At 37.1% G+C, this 19,225-nt stretch overlaps 1 protein-coding gene across 2 annotated transcripts in view; it reads right to left on the bottom strand.

Moving 5' to 3' along the window:
* Positions 1 to 19,225, bottom strand: part of LRRC2 (leucine rich repeat containing 2) — a 440,208-nt gene that overhangs the window by 21,708 nt on the left and 399,275 nt on the right. The window lies entirely within an intron of this gene.

Here is a 19,225-nt window from a genome sequence, read left to right on the forward strand (position 1 = left end):
ATACAGAAAAAAGCTATTAAAAATATTTACAGATGTAACCATGCTTGCTGTGTGAACTTATTTGGCTTATGACAATTTTGTAAAATAAATTGAATGTCAACATTTTTTGAAGAGAATATTGATCGCCAACTTTAGCTATTGTAATGTGCCCATATTAACATCAGTTCATTTCATATTTTCATATGTAGGTACTTTTGAAAATACTTCAAAATTGATTATTTAAGTAAAATATCTCTATAGTATTTTGCGATGCAGATGTGTTATTTTTTTTGTTAAAATTTTTGTCATCTTTAATAAAATTATCCTTAAATAAATATACTTTGCTAAATATGTCTAAATAGTTTATTGACTCATTAACTGCAACAAAATCAAAAATAAATTCTTATTTTTATATGATTCATATGGTTATATATCACAACCATCGATGTGAGATGTCAAGAAATTATTTTTGTACAGTGCATTACTGTAAGAAATTGCAGTATGACACCTACAAGTCTAAGGAAAATAAATGTTTAAACATTTAGAGAAGTTTTTATCTATAACTTTATAATTTATACCCTGGTGGCTCATTGGTGCAAAGCATTGGTATTTTGTTGCCACTTGAATGTAAAGAAAATATTTTCAAAATAGGCATTCTTTATAGAAACTATAAAATGTGCCTGAATATGTACCTGGAAGTGTTTTAAGCTATATTATGAATTATAAATACAAAACAAAAAGGTTGTCAGTGCTCCCCTATTTAGGGTGTATGTATATATATATATATATATATATATATATATATTGTGATAGGGAACTGGTAAAGTGGTCAGTGGTAGATACATTTGTCCTAGGTTTTTTTTTTACCTATCTGTTCTAAAAAACCCCAGGAGGAAGTCTGCAGTGAAGCAGATTCGAGTGTTGGCTTTTTGAAAAGACGGTTTGGGACCTGGGGGTGTGGATGTGAGGAGAGGGAGAGCTCCATCCACAGGCCACTCCGGGTTTTGGTCTTTTGGCCTGTTAGCAGGCTCATTAGGGTCTGCACCTGGAACTGGCTGATATAGGCTGTGTGTGACTGTAAGCTAGGGTCTGATACCTGGGAGAGCAAGCAGACTGGCTGGCTCAGAGACACTTGCTAAAAACTACCTGTAAGTCTTGTGCATATGCTTGTGTTGATGGTGGAGGCAGTAGGCCCCCACTATTTCTTTAGGGAACCTCTTGTTTAGTTAGCGCCCGGACAGGGCTAGGATTTACTTTTATGTTTTGTTTTCCTTTTTTGTTGCACAATAAAGACTGGTACCGACCAGCTAGTACGAGACCCCAGACTGGTGTACTATTTTCCCGGCTGCCGTGTGTGTGAAGAGGGAGTCCATCTACCCCAGGAGAGGGACCCCTAATCTGGTCCTGTTACAATATATATATATATACAGGTTGAGTCTCCCATATCCAAATATTTCGAAATACGGAATATTTTTAGCATGACTGAGATAATGAAACCTTTACTTTTTGATGGTTCAATGTACAAAAACTTTGTTTAAGGCACAAAATTATTAAAAATAAAGTATAAAATTATATATGTGTGTATAAGGTGTATATGAAACATAAATTATGTATGCACACAAACTTTGTTTGCGCCACACTATTATTGAAAATATTGTATAAAATTACCTGCAGGCTGTGTGTATAAGGTGTATATAGAACATAGAAGCATACTGTGCTTAGATTTGGGCCCTATTCCCATGATATTTCAATATGGTATGCAAATATTCCAAAATGCAGAATATTCCGAAATCCAAAATACCCATGGTCCCAAGCATTTTGGATATGGGAGACTAATCCTGTGTGTGTGTGTATATATATATATATATATATATATATATATACACAGTATATATAATGTCATAGTATATAGAGTGTTGGTTGGTTCTTAATGCACAGAGAGCAATTACATCTTCAATCTCTGCAGTCGAGACCAGCACTATATTTGCATTGCACACTGTTCTAATCAGGACACTGCAGAGTTCACAGACAGAAGGAAACTCAGATGAATAATAAGCCTGGAGGTTATAGCACAGTCTCGTGCTAACACAGAAGATGTTGCAGCCTGTAGGCTGAGCAGACTTCCCAGGCAAATCAGCATATCTTGAGCCACAGGACAAGTGGCAGAGCCCAGATCATTATTGACTTGACTTCCCATAACACTGTACAACAAATGAATACTTTTAATTTGTTTCCTTTCTAAAAATAGTCATACATTACTAATTTGATGTCAAGAAAAACTAAAATGATTTCAGAATGTTTTTACTAGCTCTATTTTTTTAGCTACACTACTTGCACTATACTGTATGTACATTAGTAATATAGTCATAGTGAAAAGCTATTTTAAAATATGATATTTTCTTGATAGAAAATAAATAACAGTTGTTTTAATTCAATCAATCAATCACAAATAAGAACACAAAACGAAACAAACATACAGCATATGAAACAAACATACAGCATACAAAAGTACTATCTAATATAGTGGCCTATTCATGGGGGTGCTTTCTCTTTGCTTGTCACTTGTACTCCTCTTCTGGGGCATCTCTTGTCACTGTCCAACAGTAGTGATTCCCCTACCCTGATATCTTTGTTCCATTGCTGAAATGTCTTGGTGGAATCGCTCTCTATGCTTGTCACTCATTGCACCACAGTTATCTTGTGTGGGTAATCCCGTGAATCGCATATATTTGAATAGGGGAGGGGACAAATAACTGATACATTTAATTGGGTCATTAGGCCCCGCCACCTCTGTGTGAAACGCAGATTGCTGGTAAGATTCTCTCCATTCTGCCCACTCCACTAGGAATACCCCTACATCGTCATAAATGGGCTATATCTCAGAACTCAGAGCTAACTGAGAGTTTTAAATGTCATATTCATTCTTTGCATGCTGAAATCAATTAGAAGTAACAATTTTCACATCGGAAACATTTTCATTGTTCTGCAGTGTGATTTATAACTCTGTTCTTGTCGAGTATAACCTTCATGTAGGAGCCTTGAAACAAGGTATTACACCTACTATGAATGAAGCATCCTAACATGATATTATAAGAAAAAAGAAATCATCTGATGGACGTGTGAATACAAAGATCTGGATTATTGGTTGTCTACTACTGAATTCTGATTAAGAACCAACCAACACTCTATATACTGTGACATATATATCCTAACTAGGGGAGCGCTGACACCCTTCTCGTTTTGTATTTGTGACTTGCTCAGGTGGTTGGTGTTCTCCACCTTTTTGGGTATTCAGTTGCACTCCGCTGCAGTAGCGCAGTTAGTACAATACTGAACCTTTGTCTATATTATGAATTATAATCATATTCTTATTTCCATTTTAGTCATATTTAATAACTAAAACTTTGAAACAAGCAAGAAGTGATTTTTGGAACGTTTGCAGTTGAACAATATGGGTCATTCCATGTCAGTTCACCCAGGCCATGACACCCACCGACTCAGATTTTCATAAAACTTTGTACACTTGATACTTCCACATAGTTTTTTAGATATAGGGGGTCAAAGTTTAAAAAAATTGCTCAGAAATGCCAATCCTGATGCTCAGTTTTTAGTGCGGTGTATGTGGAAAAAATTCCAATCTCAGGCCTTATCTACATATCACTTTGAATGTTTGACCCTTTGTCAATCAAACCATGGAGATTCCAGAAGAAAATGTTTTATCAATCTTGTCTGACTATGAGGGGTAAATTTACTAAGATTCGAGTCTGATTGAGTTTTTTATTTTTTTTTACTCAATTTGCATTGCCGAAACTTGGGTGATTTGATGCTTCTGAAACTCTCAAATTTACTAAAAAGTGTGTTTAGCTGAGATTGAGTTGCCCGATGGTGAAGCAGATCGATATTACTCACCCGAGTTGCAACTTTAGATTGAGATTTCTCACCCGATTTGCAAGTGTCTTCTCTCAGCCAAACTCTCCCAAACCAGCAGCCTTCACATATCAGTGAGATGTGAAGGCTGCTTGCGTTAAACCTGTCAAAGAATGGTTAATTTTAAAAAATGACATAGCACCCCCCCACCTAATCTGGCTGGGGTGTAATGCCACAGCCAGGGGACCCTTTCACCAGGTCTCCCCAGCCAAAGCTGGTCAGCCCAAGCTGGGGATCTCAGGGGAGGTGGGGGGCTCCCCCATTAAAGGGGTCTGCCCTCTCCCGAGCACCCCAGGCTTAGGCTGAAGCCCGGGGCTCTTCCCCACACCCATGGGCTGTGGGTGTGGGGGTAATAGTAGTGAAAATAGATAGAAACTATTGTTTTTTACCATGAAAATACAGGTGCGAGCGTGCCTGCCGGCACCTGTACCTCTACTGTAAAAAAAATAGATAAAAAAACCACAAGACACACACACTGTAGTAAGTACAATTTTATTACACCTACCACACTCACACATACTTAACTGCTGCCAGATGTTCGGTCCACTTCTCTGAGTAGAATTCCAACGGGTGTACCTGTAAAACAAATCGTATACTTACCTCTGTCCTTGCGCTGGTCTCCGTAGCATCCATGGGTCATGGCAACACAAAAAATTAGTGTTCCCTGTGCCATGTCAGACATGTATAGGTATATGTGTGTCCACATTTACCTATACTATGCGGAATGCCAGAAGACGAGACTGTTCTGGAATTCCAAAATACACTTCTAATAAGCGCTAGTGTGACTAATGATCTTCATATATACAAATTACTAATATTAATCTGTGGAGTATCTCACTGGTCTGCAGCTACTTAAAATGTGAGGGGTTGAGCCTCATCAAACGTGCAAAATAGAAGGTAGAAAAGAAGCGCTGACCTAAGTGAGCATACACACAATGATATTATAAACATGTAAATTTAATAAATATCACAAAACTCTGTTAGAGTAAAAAACACTGTAAATGAGCAGCTGAAATAAAATAAATAATAAACACCAGTGACATACTGTAAGTAAATCTCAAAACATAGCACTAAAGAGCCACATGTACTTGATATGTCATAGAACCCTTTTCTTGAAGGTGCAAATGTGACCTTCTAAAAACACACAGTCCAGCATGGATCAAATATGTATAAAAAACGTAATGGTGATGAAAGGACCTTGTAGGTGCTATCAAATACTTCCGCAAGAAATATAATATGCTGATATCGTGGAGAGGGGTTGATCTCTATGCCTTAATAGACACAATAATAACACCAGTAAGAATAAGTTCCATTAGTGCTCAGCAGTTGCATAAGTCATTTCATAAGTAAAATTGGGTCATATATTACCCCAAAACAGCAGTCATCCACAGTACTGACTAATGATCTCTGGCCATGCACGGCTCTCTGACTGATAATTCAGGAGTGAGTACTCATGTGGCAGCTGTGCTCGAGGTGAGAGATCGGGAGACTAAATGTGTCTCTGAGGGCTACACACACCACTGCCCCAGACCTCCTCCCCGTCTCTTTGCCCTTTTTTGCGGTGATCCTCACTATGACAGAAATTCGGGAATCCTGGATGTGTGGCGCCACTCTGGCGAGTGGATGTTAACAGTGGGACAGCTGATATCTGGACACGTAACAAGTCGTCACATGGTGGGGGAGTCCAAGGGAGTCCTAGAGATCTGGACGGCAATGTTTCACAACTGCACTTCCTTTATGTTTGCTATCATACTTCATACCCCACCTTATTATTTTGTGTTGACAGACAGGTTCCACACTATAAGCAGAAAAAAGTCCAACCAAACCTGACTTTGCCTGACTTGTCAGTCTTTTAGCCTCACTAATTCTGAACCTTTTTGGGTTGGTACTGAATATTGTGCTACTTCTTTCCAGTTCACCAATATAAAATCTGAACCTAGAATGTGAACTGTCCCAACACTGCTGATGAATGGCATCTTCCTGCTGAGGAGAATTGATGTATGTGTATATGTCTGTATGTGCGTGTCTGTGTGTGTGTCGCAAAGTTATTAGGTGCTGAGTGGGGGTGTTAATGGGTAAATAGGTTGTTGGGTCCTGTGTGGGAAGTTCTTTATGTGAGCTTATATGGTGGATAAAAGTGTTAATGGATGCTGAGATGGTGAAAATTCCACCAATGAAACTGAAACACGATTTCATATTTTTGTTATGAAACTGACTGAATGTGGTACTTCTTTCTTTAAAATGCCATTTTCAAATCACTGTACCAAAGGGATTTGGAACAAATTGGTAGTTTGGATCTGGAAGTAAAATCTACACATATCCAACAATGTGCTGCCACTTAGTACTCATTTAACATTTTTGGGGAATTTGGTACATTTTGGAAATAAGCTTCACATAGTAGTAAACCACTAAATTTACTACTACAGGTTGTAGTAGTAAATAATTAATTTGTAAAAATACCACAGCATCAATAAAATAACATCAGGCATAAGATCAAATAAACCAAAAAATAAAACATAAAAATTTATATAATAGTAAATATATCACTTATAAGGTATACTGGATGTGTTTCATGGTACTTGGCCACTTCCTGAAGCAGTAGGGAGTAAATGCGAGCAGAGAGAGAATCTTCAGGACATAAAGGCTTAGAATAACTGAAAAATTAAAAAATCCAGGATAGGATAGATGACAACAGAAAATGTTACATAATGTGTTTGCTTTATAAGTGTGAGAAAAGAAATAGTATAAATATTGATGTGAGATATGAAATTATATGTAGCAGGGTAATAGGTAAGGAAAATCTAACAATGTGTAAGGCAACTAGGTAGTTGTTAAACAATTTAAAATCTTGATGAACTACCCAGTGGATTTCTTGTTACATGAGAAAAAAAAAATCTTTGTTTACCTTGATACAGTGACGTAAGTTCATCACAGATGCCAGTTATCATTTGGTGACCCCATCCTTCATATTTACAGCCCAAAGTGGGATGAATATATTGTGGGTGATTGAAGAGGAGCCCCTTCAGTGCTGGCGCCGAGCACCTTCATTGTTTCCCATAGTTGCCCCACATCTCTCCCCTTTCTCTTCAGTGTAACTGACATATAGAATTGGTTAAGAGCACAACAGTGCCACCAGCACAGATCAATGTATTCAGGGGCATACAGTATGTATCAAAGCTTGATGTGAGATAAAATTGTGAGATATACTGTATATCACCAACCAATCAGCTTCTAACTTACATTTTGCAGGCTGTGTTTAAGAAATGATAGTTTGGAGCTGATTGGTTGGTGATATATATTTCACAATTTTATCTCCCATCAAGCTTTGATACATATGCCCCTTAATATGAAAGAAAAAACTCCCACCATGTGCAAAAAAAAGGACACAAGAAAGGGGCATTAAAATACTAAAATATCTTGCTAATTGCTTCCTACATCTAGAAACAGAGGGAGTACAGGTCATACGACACTCTGTGATCATCATAGAGGGAGCTGATCTTCACAAATAGCTGATCTTCACAAATGAGAACAGCCACCATTTAGCACCAGCAACAAAATTACATTACATTACTGTACTATAATGTTTTTTACTACCAGTCTGCCATAGCCAGTGCCACGGCTATCTGCTGGGCTGGCTCTGGATACTCTCCTCTCGCCCACTCTCTCTGCAGTGAAAGCCACCGCTGGTTCCCATCCTCCATGGCACAGTGAGGACATCCACTCCACTCCCAGTCCAAGCTGCCGATGCAGTTCAGTCTTCTAGACAAGTCCCGGCTCCTCAAGCAGGCAGGCACAGGGTCACAGGCGGTCACATGCTATGTGACATCCACAACCAGAGACCACAGAGTCCAGACATGGAGGAGGAGCACCACTGATGCTGATTGGCACTCAGCTCAGTGGCTCTTCTGTTTTAGAAGCAGGCCAGGTAGGACATGGAACAGCCAGGTGACAATGGAGGAAGTGCCCCCTACAGGGCTGGCACCCGGCGGCACTGACTCCATTGTCTCTGGCAGTTCCTCCACTGCCTGGATATGTCCAGGACAATCAGGGTCTTATGATTCCTGAGCTCCTATATAGTAAAAAACAGATGTTCCCTGGGAGGCTGGCAAATCAAGTGAGGTAATGTTTGCCATTACAATAAGGGAGTGTATTAAGGGAGGGTCAGTGTAAAAACAGGAGGCTGGAGAATCAAGTTAGGGAATGTCACCATGGTGATAAGGGTTTGTACAAAGAAAGCAGAGTTTGTGTGAGTTTGGGATGTGATAGGCTAAGTGGTGGTTGCCGTGGGGTGTGGGACTAAAGGCTGATCATTAAGTAAGACATTTCAAAGAATGAGAGATGTCAATAAAACAATAAGCAGAATATATAAATAAAAAAACTGTGTTGGAGAATACCTTAAACTTGTAGTTAAAAACTTAGTGGGAGATTACTTCCCTACAAAAATATATACAAATTAAAAGGATCCCTAGAGGACTTAGATGAAAGAAGCAACTTTTATATCTAAATATCCTTCTAGCAAGGAATGGAACACAGCTTTATAGAAATGCTCATTTGAGCTCATGAATATTTCTATTACTCACAAGAAAAAAGTACTACCTGTCATTGAAGAAGACAGTTTGTGCTTCAAACTACATTAGTACCACACCAATCATAGAATACCTATATCAACCTACTGGAGAGAAACTCAAGTAAATGGAAGATTAAGTAATCAAAATCAAGAAGAAAACATTTCTCAGAGATAAAAAGGATTATGAGTACCTACTTGATGCAAAATTTATCAACATTCCCACCCCCAAATATGAGTCTACACCTATCAGAAGGAACTACAGACAACCACACCTCTGGAAAAATCTACGCCCATGGGACTATCATATTCCTAAATTTCACAGCACACATTATCAATATCTCTTGACCGCCATAATGATTTGGTACCATGATTCAAATCCATTCCACTTCCAAGTTCAAAATATGAGATCACAAATATTTTCAAACTGAAAGAATTACACTTATTGGCCTTCCAATAGACAACCACTATATAATCAAGGGTTAACAAGATCAAGATATAATCAACAGGATTATCATACAAGGAGATTTAGTAGAATAAATTAGGACACCTCCCCATTATCAGAGACACTGAACCTTCACCATCACCAGAAGTATTTTAGACAAGGACAGAGACAATTGTTAACACATTTTTCTCTTTAAGGGAAAGTATGGATCTAACTTCCTCAATGGGAACAAAGAAAAATACAATTAAAGGAGAGGAACTAGAGAAGAAATAAGTCACTAACCCATCCAAAATAAGAGTAAGAATGCACCAGAGGTGAGATTTTCAATTAACTCTGGTATCTTCAATTGGAGTGACTAGGAATTGATCAATACACTCTCTGTTATGAAAGTTTCTATGTTTTGCTCCATCTCATAACTTGAATTCTTTACATTGACTTACATTGACATCCACAAATGTATCAGGAACTTCACACTCAAAATATATAATTTAAAAAAGGATGGCCTTTTGAGGAATGCCAACAAGATATCATCTTCTGGACTCAGTACATCTAATTTCTTACACAGTAAACTTAAGAAATGCTTCACTTTGAAGTCCACATTTGTTAAATATGGTTTAATTGAGATGTGGCATTGCTTGGTTCAGAAAGATATTGACCTTCTCAAACTGCCACACATAAAAAGAAGAAACCTTGACATGAATGAGCAAAAAACAATATAGGAACAAAGCCAGAATTAGGAAGTGGTTATAAGACTATCCTATAAAGGTGGATAAACTATATTATTGAGCAAAGCTACCTGTATGATAATGAAATGGACAGGTTACTTCAGGATAAATATACTTAAAAGGTCTTAAATCATGACCCAATAAACTCTTACCACTGCGGTATCTTTTTACAGCTCAAATTAGCCATAGACAAAGGAATACTTTGATTACCTAAATACAGTACATCCGAGAATCTCTCATATGTATTACATTTCAAAGCTACATAAAAACCTTGATAATCCTCCATGGATGTTGATTATATCCAATAACTCCCTAACCTGTGTTCTCTCAAAATATGTAGCTACAAAACACTTAAGGGGAATTCAATTGCCCACATAAATTTTTTTTTGTGCGGTAAAAATGAGACTTTACAGCAATTGTTTTCCAGGCATTTCAATTACCCTCCGTTTTTACCGCAGAAAAAAAATCCTGTTTTCCAGGTGAAAATACATAGGACCTATGTGTTTTCTACATCGCAGGCACAAAAAAACTGCACTTATCAGGTGTTTTGTTTCACCTCCCTCAAGGCAGGTGAAAAAAAACAAAACAATAGTGCTTTGTGCTGGGCTGCAGTGAGATGAGGGGGACTGCTACCGCTGAGCAGCAGTCTCCTCTCCTCTGCAGGGCTGTGATGACACTGTTAGGATGCAGCTTGGGATCGGCAGCTACTCACCTCCATGCCGGCGTCCTTGGGCTTAGGTGTTCAGTCGCTGGGAGAGGAGATGAGTGGTGACTGAGTATTCTCCCTGGGGTCTGCTAGGGCTTCCGTGCATGCATCCTGGTTCCCAGGGGTCCATATCACCTGTCTAGTCTCTCTCAAAAGTAGTCCTGTGGTCACTCAGCTGATCCTTTGATCCAATGACCAGCTATCTAAGGGTATTTAAGTCTGACTCCAGGAACAGGAAACTGCTGTTCAACTTTGCTGTTCCAGTGATTGTTATGCTCTCCGGTGTTTTTCACAAAATATCTCCAGTGTGTTGTTTCAGCCTTCACACTGACCTCCACTGTTACTTGTATTAGCTCCCATGCTAATTCTCAGCGTGTTACTTCAGCTCTCTCACAGAACTCCAGTGTTTCATGTAACAGTTCCTGTGTTGTCTTTCAGTGTGCTGCTCAGCTCTCAAGCTGCCTCTCTGTGTTACATGTGTCAGTCTTCAAGATGATTACTAATTTAGCTGTCTAGCTGCATCCCTATGTTTACTTTGCTCCTATAGTGGTTTATACTGTGACTGCGTCTCAGGCTCTGTAGTGATCCTTCCCAGTGAACCCTGCTCATGACTACCACACTGTTCAGCTATTCATGCTTGGTGCTTTCGTTTCTCAGTATTTCATATCAATTACTGACTACCATCAATTCCCAGTGTTTCATATCAAGTGCTGGTTACCATCACCATTCAGTATCTCATACCAAGTATCGATTACCATTGATTCTCAGTGCCTCATTCCAAGTGCCAATTACCATCAATTCTCAGTACTGGCTACTTCGCCACTCAGCAGCTCATACCAACTATAAATTACCATCACCGTTCAGCATCTCATACCGACTATCGATTACCATCACCATTCAGCATCTCATACAAACTATCAATTACCATCGATTCTCAGTGGCTCATTCCAAGTGCTAACTATAATTGATTCCCAGTGCCTCATACCAACTTTTGACTACCATAGCCATTCAGCATCTCATACCAACTATTGATTACTGTCAATTCTCAGTGTCTCATTCCAAGTGCTGACTACCACCAATTCTCTGTGTCTTATACCAAGCCCTGATAACCATCACTATTCAGCATCCCATACCAGGTGCTGATTACCAGTGCAACTCGCATATCAGTTTTTGGAGCATCATCCTTGCTCATCAGTTTTATATAGTCCTCCCATATATATCTCAGTGTTTTCTCCAGGTACCTGCCTCAGGGGCCACAACCTGTTCACTTGGTGCAGTGAAACCCACATCCTGCTTGGAGGGGTCAATAGTGAATACCATTGAGTAGACTAGACTCCGTGCCCAAGGGTAGGTCTCGCCAACACCTGGGAGAGACATGTGAAGAGGACGTATATATTGCCTTCCCATTTCCACTCACCCACTACCCTTAGCCCACCGGCCCAAGTTCCTGCAGTTGAAGCCTATATACATTCGGACATGACACACACTTATCGTGCCCTATGGATTCCCCCATTAATATAGTAAACAACTTGGAGAATGCACAAATTAATTCTATCAGTATAATTTTATAGCATAACTATTTTTAAGTGAAAAGTAGTTTTTATATACAAACTGAAGAGACTGGGGTGGGCACAGACTTTGCACCAAAGATGCATATCTTATAGTTTCACTGGGAAGTTTTATTTTTTGGCATAATCATCAATTTTGGACAAGATTTTAATATGGAAGAGGTACATAGATGATATTGTTTTTTTGTTAAAGAGATCAAGAATATTTGACCCAATTCCCAACATACCCCAATAATAATGAAATAAACCTGGATTTTGAATCTTGCTTTAGATTTGAAGATCTACATATATATGAACACAATTAACACCACAACTGGATCAGTAACATTCCCAATAAACAATTTAGTTGTATTAGAAATAACTGCACAAAAGATGAAGTGTGTAAATCACTGGCGGATATGAAAAAAATTGAAGACAGAGGTTATTCGAGAGAACAGTTGGAGAGATGCACGGCCAATCATGAGACCATCCAACAGACTTGATGAAAACTAACTTTCATCCAGATTCTAAAAAACACTTTTTGGTTGTCATCACAGACTTCAGTGATCAATCACAATAAAGAAGATCCTTGAGAAACATTGGCAAATCTTGTTACACGATCTCACTGTACAACCTATTGTACCAGAAAACACATTGGTGATTTTAAAAAAAGCTACTAACCTTAAAACTAGCCTAGTTTCCACTGTTCAAAATCAATTACAATTTAACAATACACTTGGCTGAATGCCAACTCAATTCCCCCCATCCCCTGTAATTCTTGCAAAGCCTGTAAATCAGAGATTAAAGCCAGTATAATCAATACTAAGATCAACCAAAAAGAATACCAGACAAAGGAGAACATTAGCTGCATGAATGATTACATATTTTACCTTCTTGAAATGTCCTTGCAGTCTCTAGTATGTGGGTAAGACCTCAAAACCCCTAAAAACATGTACATGTGATCACTTCTTGAACAAATGTTAGGGCTTCCTCACACATAGTGTGTCTAAACACATTTTGGATTAAGATTTATATGCATCGAGAGAGTATGTAAAGATCCTAGAGGTAGTGATAGACAGAATAAACTGTCAAGAAGAAAAACATACTGGATCTATAAACTAAAAACTCTAATCACCTAATGATCTGAATATCGATATTGACTTGTTTTTACAATAAACATTTTAGATTTTTTTTTACATATTCTTTACCTCTTCTTGTACCTATATTTGTTTTAGCTTCTGGTATTTAGAAAAGCAAATGAACATAATTTTTAGAATGTTGTGAAATTTAATATATGTACATTTTATATATTTTAATATATTTTTTATTGCATAACCCAGTAGTCCAAAACATTGTGTTATCAATAGTTTCATTTGAAGTTCTAGCCATTATACATTTATATTGTGTTCACTTTACTAGGCAATAATCCAGCAAAAAGATGAACACTCCCAAAGCTTGCTCAGCTCAGTCTCTTCTGATCAAATTAAATTTTACTGTTTGGATCCCAAAGACTTCATCACTCTTCATCTACTAGAAGATATTTCTGTATTTATTGACATTTAGTTCTATTTTTACATACTGTATACTAGCATTCATATAATGCATTATGTAATTGACTAATCCTATATATATTTTAATATGTATTAATTATTTTGTATATTATTTTTTAGTATAATTTATTTTGTAAGTAACCTCTAACACATGTGCCTCCCTAATCCAATTACATCACTACTTTATTCAAACACACATTTTCTATTTATATTTTGTGGTTATTGCTTTTTTTACATCTTTCATTCTATGAAATTTCTTATTTCACAAACAGCATTTAGTCCCTCTCCCCATTGCAACCACTGTAGCCAGTTGATTTGTTAGCCTCCCAGGGTGCATCCGTTTATTACTGTATTAGCTCGGTAATCCTAAAACCCTGATCCCCCTGAATGCAGCCAGGTAAACAAATACTGTTTTCTCATGTTACAGTAAAGCCGCTGGATAGATCCTCAAGATTTTATATAACCTGAAATACACTTTGTTAGCTTTCCCTTACCTATTTACTAGCCTCCATAAATTATTTGTTAATTTTTCAATTAATTTGTCAATTTTCAATTATCTGCATATTATCCATTCATCTTCCTATTAGTCTACTTAATATCATTTCACATCTCACTAATCTATAAGGTTCACATCAATATTTATACTATTTCTTTTACACTTAACCATATTAAGCAATCATATTATGTAACATATTTTGTTATCATCTATCCTATCCTGATTTGTCGATTACTGTAAGTCTAAGGGGTATATTTTCTAAAATACAGGTTTATAGAATTAGAGTTGTTGCCCATAGCAACCAATCAGATTCTACTTATCATTTATCTAGCACCTTTTAGAAGATAATAGCTAGAATCTGATTGGTTGCTGTGGGCAGCAACTCTATTTCTAAAAACTCACACTTTAGTAAATATACCCCTAAGCCTTTATATCCCAAAGATTCTCTGACTGCTCTCATTCACACCCTACTGCTTCAGGAAGCGGACAACTACCGTGAAACACATTCCGCATCCCTTATTAGTGAGATATTTACTTTTATATTTATGTCTAATTTTTTTGTTTATTTGATATTATGTCTGATGTTATTTTATTGATGCTCTGGTATTTTTACAAATTATTATTTGCTACTACCAATTCACTGTCTATACATAGTGAAAACAATTTAAAAATGTTATGAATATGTTTGTCTATGACAGAATATATTTGTCTCTTAAATGCTACTTATAAACAAGTACCTTTTATTATGATGCTGTTGCATTTTTACAATTAATTATTTACTACTAACACAAAGTTACTGTGAATGAAAATGTATCTATTTAAATAATTTGTTTGTACATGACAGAAATTGTTTGTATTTTACATGCCATTTATAAATAATATATGTGTGTGCATATGTGTGTGTTTTTATAAACTAATCTTCATTTCTCCTATTTATCATTTAACCCTATGTACTAATTTTAATGGTTTTAAGATTTATTTAATTGTGTATAGATTTGATAACTTATTGACCTTTTGCAAAGTACACATTGGGAGAGTATAGAAGAGTAAGGTTGGCTCTTGCCACAGTATAGTGTCATAGAGACATATTTTTAATTGATCTACAGTATCTATTTAATTTGCATCCTTCCCAGCGCTAGGGAATCCTCTTTTGCACATTTAGTAAACTAAGCTAGAAAATGTATTTTATGCAAGTAATATAAGAGAATGCAGGACCAGGTGATATGGGTAACATATAAAATATCTCTATATGTTCAATGCAATTAGAAGATTCAAAGTACAGTATGAGCTTCTGCATCAATTCTATGTCTGAAATCAATGGTGCATTATGTACATGGAGAACATTAGAGGTGTTTCAATCCTGTCCAATAGTGTTGTTAGATTAACATATATTGCAAAATGTAATTTGTTAATTTTTTTCCTTGAAGATGGAATAAGGTTGTTTAGAATATCCAGAGCCAATAAAACACAGTGGAGCTGAGATAATACATATACAATAATATATATAAGAATAAAGCTATGCGCTTTAAAAAAAAATAGATCACAGGAGAACTGGCTTATCAGCTAAACTGTTATCATATTATACTATAACACAAAAAGAAAAGTAAGAAAAAATTATATAGTCAACATTTGTTAAGTGGCTGTGCATGCCTTATATTCTGAAACATATACATATAAGAGACCTACACGCTGATGGTCGAATATAACTGGTATAAATAGTTTAGTGTCTCTATGCTGGCAGCTCAGTAATCGCATGCAGGTATGCTGCGAAAATATGCTAATGAATGCTATCGCAATGCCATTGCACTGCCAGCATAGAGATGCCCACTACCTCCCACTATCACTATCTCACATCCGTAATACCTTGCAAACTTTTATAAACATCAGTAACATTGAGTACCATCGGTCCCTCATGCAGAATTACAGCAGCCCTGACCTTACTTAGAAATTGCTAACTTCATTGCATGCAGTATGTACTCGAGCTGCGTATGCAATCGCACTGGCTAATTTATGCACACCCATGCAACAGTATTCAAACGGACAGACACGCCTGCATTTCTCTGACCACTCTCCCGTCACCACCCCAAATGCTCACTGCATGTCAATCACTCTGCGATGGCTCTCCGTGGTCTGTGTTAGTACAATGCGATCTCAGTGGTGCCTTCGCACACGTGCACCGTGATGCATACGCATGCGTAGTACGCAACAATCGTCCATCTGTGTACACTTTAGCAATAGCGATCCTTAATGAATCAGGCCCATAGTCCATAAATTGTGTTTGCTTTCTGTTCATTTGAATATGCAAATTGTCCTTTTTGCATAAGATAGTGTAGTATTTCCTGGGACCGGTGCCAGACGTGGGGAGGTAAAAGCCTTTTTGGCTGCATAAGCAAGTTAAAAAAGTTCCTAGTGCCATTTGTGCTAGTGGCTGTAACGGTACAACCCATTCCTGATTGATCAAATGCATTTCATCAGGTTATTCCTAACTTTTCCAAATAAAAAGTCCTAATCACCTTAGTACATTTAAATAGCCAAAGTGGGCAGGAATGTCGTTCGTTGTTTCTCTAGTATTGGGCTAATTTTTATAATACTTGTTTATTTATCCAAAAATACAGTAAAAAAAATAATAATACAATTGCATTTGAAATGTAAAAGTAAAATAACATGTAGACTTAAGGTGCGTACACACTGGGCGATCAGGAAAGGCAGTACGATTATGACTTCATAATCGTACCCTTGTTCCTGATCACCTGTAGTGTCTGCACTGAATGATTAGTTGTTCAGTGCAGGCACTGTCCATCATTCCTGAACATCCCAATCTGTCATTATCGACAGATTGGCCTGCATGTCCAGGCGATGGACAATGTCGGAAACGACCAGCGGGAGCGTGCATCGCTGGTCGTTTCCGACATAAAAGTGCGCGATTACTGAGCGATTGCACAATTACGATGTCATAATCGTGCAATGCTCAGTAATATCGCCCAGTGTGTACGCACCTTTAATAAGTAGTATACTATATTTTCAAATATACAATTTTGCAAATAAAAAAGAGTTTTTCATGAAGTATCAGAAATTAGAGAAACTATATTTAATCTAAAGAGTATCATAATTCACATAACTCCCACAAAATATGTGCATTTGTAGACTTGCTCTGAACAATGTAATAAAGGGCATCATAAAACAGTCCCAGTCTCAGTTCATTCCCTCCTTGCATTATTTAAGTCACAGATTGATCTAAACTGAGCAGTATTTAGGGGAACAGGACAGTTTACTCATTTGAAAGGGATGGTCCTAAATTGCTAAGAGGTTGATGCGTTGAGGGCTTCTGTGTATGTTAGGTGGACAAATTAACATATTTGATGGCCCGCCTTAGGTTTGCTTAAAAATTACCTAATTCTGAGAGTGGGGAGGTGAGTGTCAGGTGACCAGACTGGAAATAGGAACAATAATAATAATAATAATATCCTACTCTCAGTGTTTTATTCATATAAATATATAATCATTGATCAGGTAATATTGGCATTAAAATATTTTTTGTTTGGGGGGAATTTATACTTTTTTTCTGTCACTCATTGTGTGTAGAAGAGGCGACTGTCCCAATTAACCTCTTCCACTGACCTTTTAACCACAAGTACATTTCTTTTCACTGACACATAATTTGCAATTGCAAGAGTAGTATTTTGTCCAGAGATAAATTTTACCATTTTTTACAAGCCTCTTCACTGACAGTTTCTGAAGGTGCAGTATAAATTGAATTGGCAGTTCTTAGCGCACTCTTCAGTTACCATGGTGAGGGCTTCTGCCAATTCATAGACATCAGTATAGTGCAAATTATTTATTACTTTCTTGAATTTGAAACTATTACCACATTTTTTTGGCAACTTGCCTGTTCCCAAAGTGGAGGTACAAGACAATAAAAGTATCGTGAATGATTTCTATTTCAGATTTGGAAATCAGCTAACAGCACATTTGAAAATAATAATAACAATGTGTTACAATATTATATTTTGTTAATAACAGCCACAACACAGAATAAGATCATCAACTAATCCCATCACCTAAGCATGTTAAGGACACTTGGAAAAAAGACCATGGTACTAAAGTACACATGGTTTGCACACCTGTTAACTGAATTGTGTAATCAGCTGACAATTTATCCTTTACCAAGCAAATATGGAACCTGTCTAGTTGGGAGGAGAAGGTTGGTACCAAAAAACATTTGACTATGATATTATGCAGAGGCATAAAATAGCGACAACTATTGCAGTTGCTGCGGAGGTCACATTGCTGCAGAGGTCACACAATATATCTAAAGATAGCTTGGTGACATTATGCTCTGAAAATAAGTTAGAAAATGAGAAAATCACAGAAAAGTATATATTTGACATAATTGCTGCTTACTGAGTTCACCTTATACAGTATTCTGTAGTTTACAGTAGACACCAAAGAGTTACTATTTTCACTTTAGGAGGTTATGGGCCAAATGTAAGAGTCTGCAGGTTGTGGTATCTGCTGATATTTTGTCAATTTAGCAGTGAGATTTAAAGCAGGATTTTTTAAAATGCAAAACCAGGTTATTGTCCTATAATTTCACAGTCTGCATGACCTTAATCTGCATATGGTGAATGCAATATTCGTTTATGCTGTTATAGTCCTCAATTATTAACAGATTGTACTAATTTGCATCATAAAACATACTAGTGATGCATTACTCCATCTATCTGACAAATTTAACTGTTGGACCCTTGATTATGTCAATGTTTCTGAAAGTTCCTGCAAATTATCCATCATATTTAACTGAAACAATATTGCCAATGCCTACTGTTTGCTCATCTATTGCTATATATTTTTGTCTTATCTGGTATGTAACTGTAAATTGTGCATTTGAACATATAGGTTCTCTTGTAAAAGGGCTGTTGATGTGCCCGAAACTTTGTGATACTGATGCTTAATAAATAATTAATTAAATTTTTCTTATAACTTTTAAAGTAATTGACATAATATAGTGAAATGTGACAAATGCATACTTTGGTCTATGAGAAACATGAGTAAGTCATAGCAAGTGTTGAAAGTGTTCGACATTAGCATCCAGACAAGCTTGAATGCATCTTTCCATGTTGTGGAAGGTTTTAACCAACATATTGGGAGCCACAGTCTCTATTTCCAGCTAAATGTTTTCTCTCAACACATGAATGTGGATGCCACAGTATATAACACCACTGTCAGAAGCAAGAATACCTACTGACTAGCAGTGGTGGCTCCAGAGGTGGGGCTGCAGCGCAGTCC

The sequence above is a fragment of the Taudactylus pleione genome, unplaced genomic scaffold (assembly GCF_031769625.1).
Source record: "Taudactylus pleione unplaced genomic scaffold, aTauple2 ptg000095l, whole genome shotgun sequence".
Classification (NCBI taxonomy): domain Eukaryota; kingdom Metazoa; phylum Chordata; class Amphibia; order Anura; family Myobatrachidae; genus Taudactylus; species Taudactylus pleione.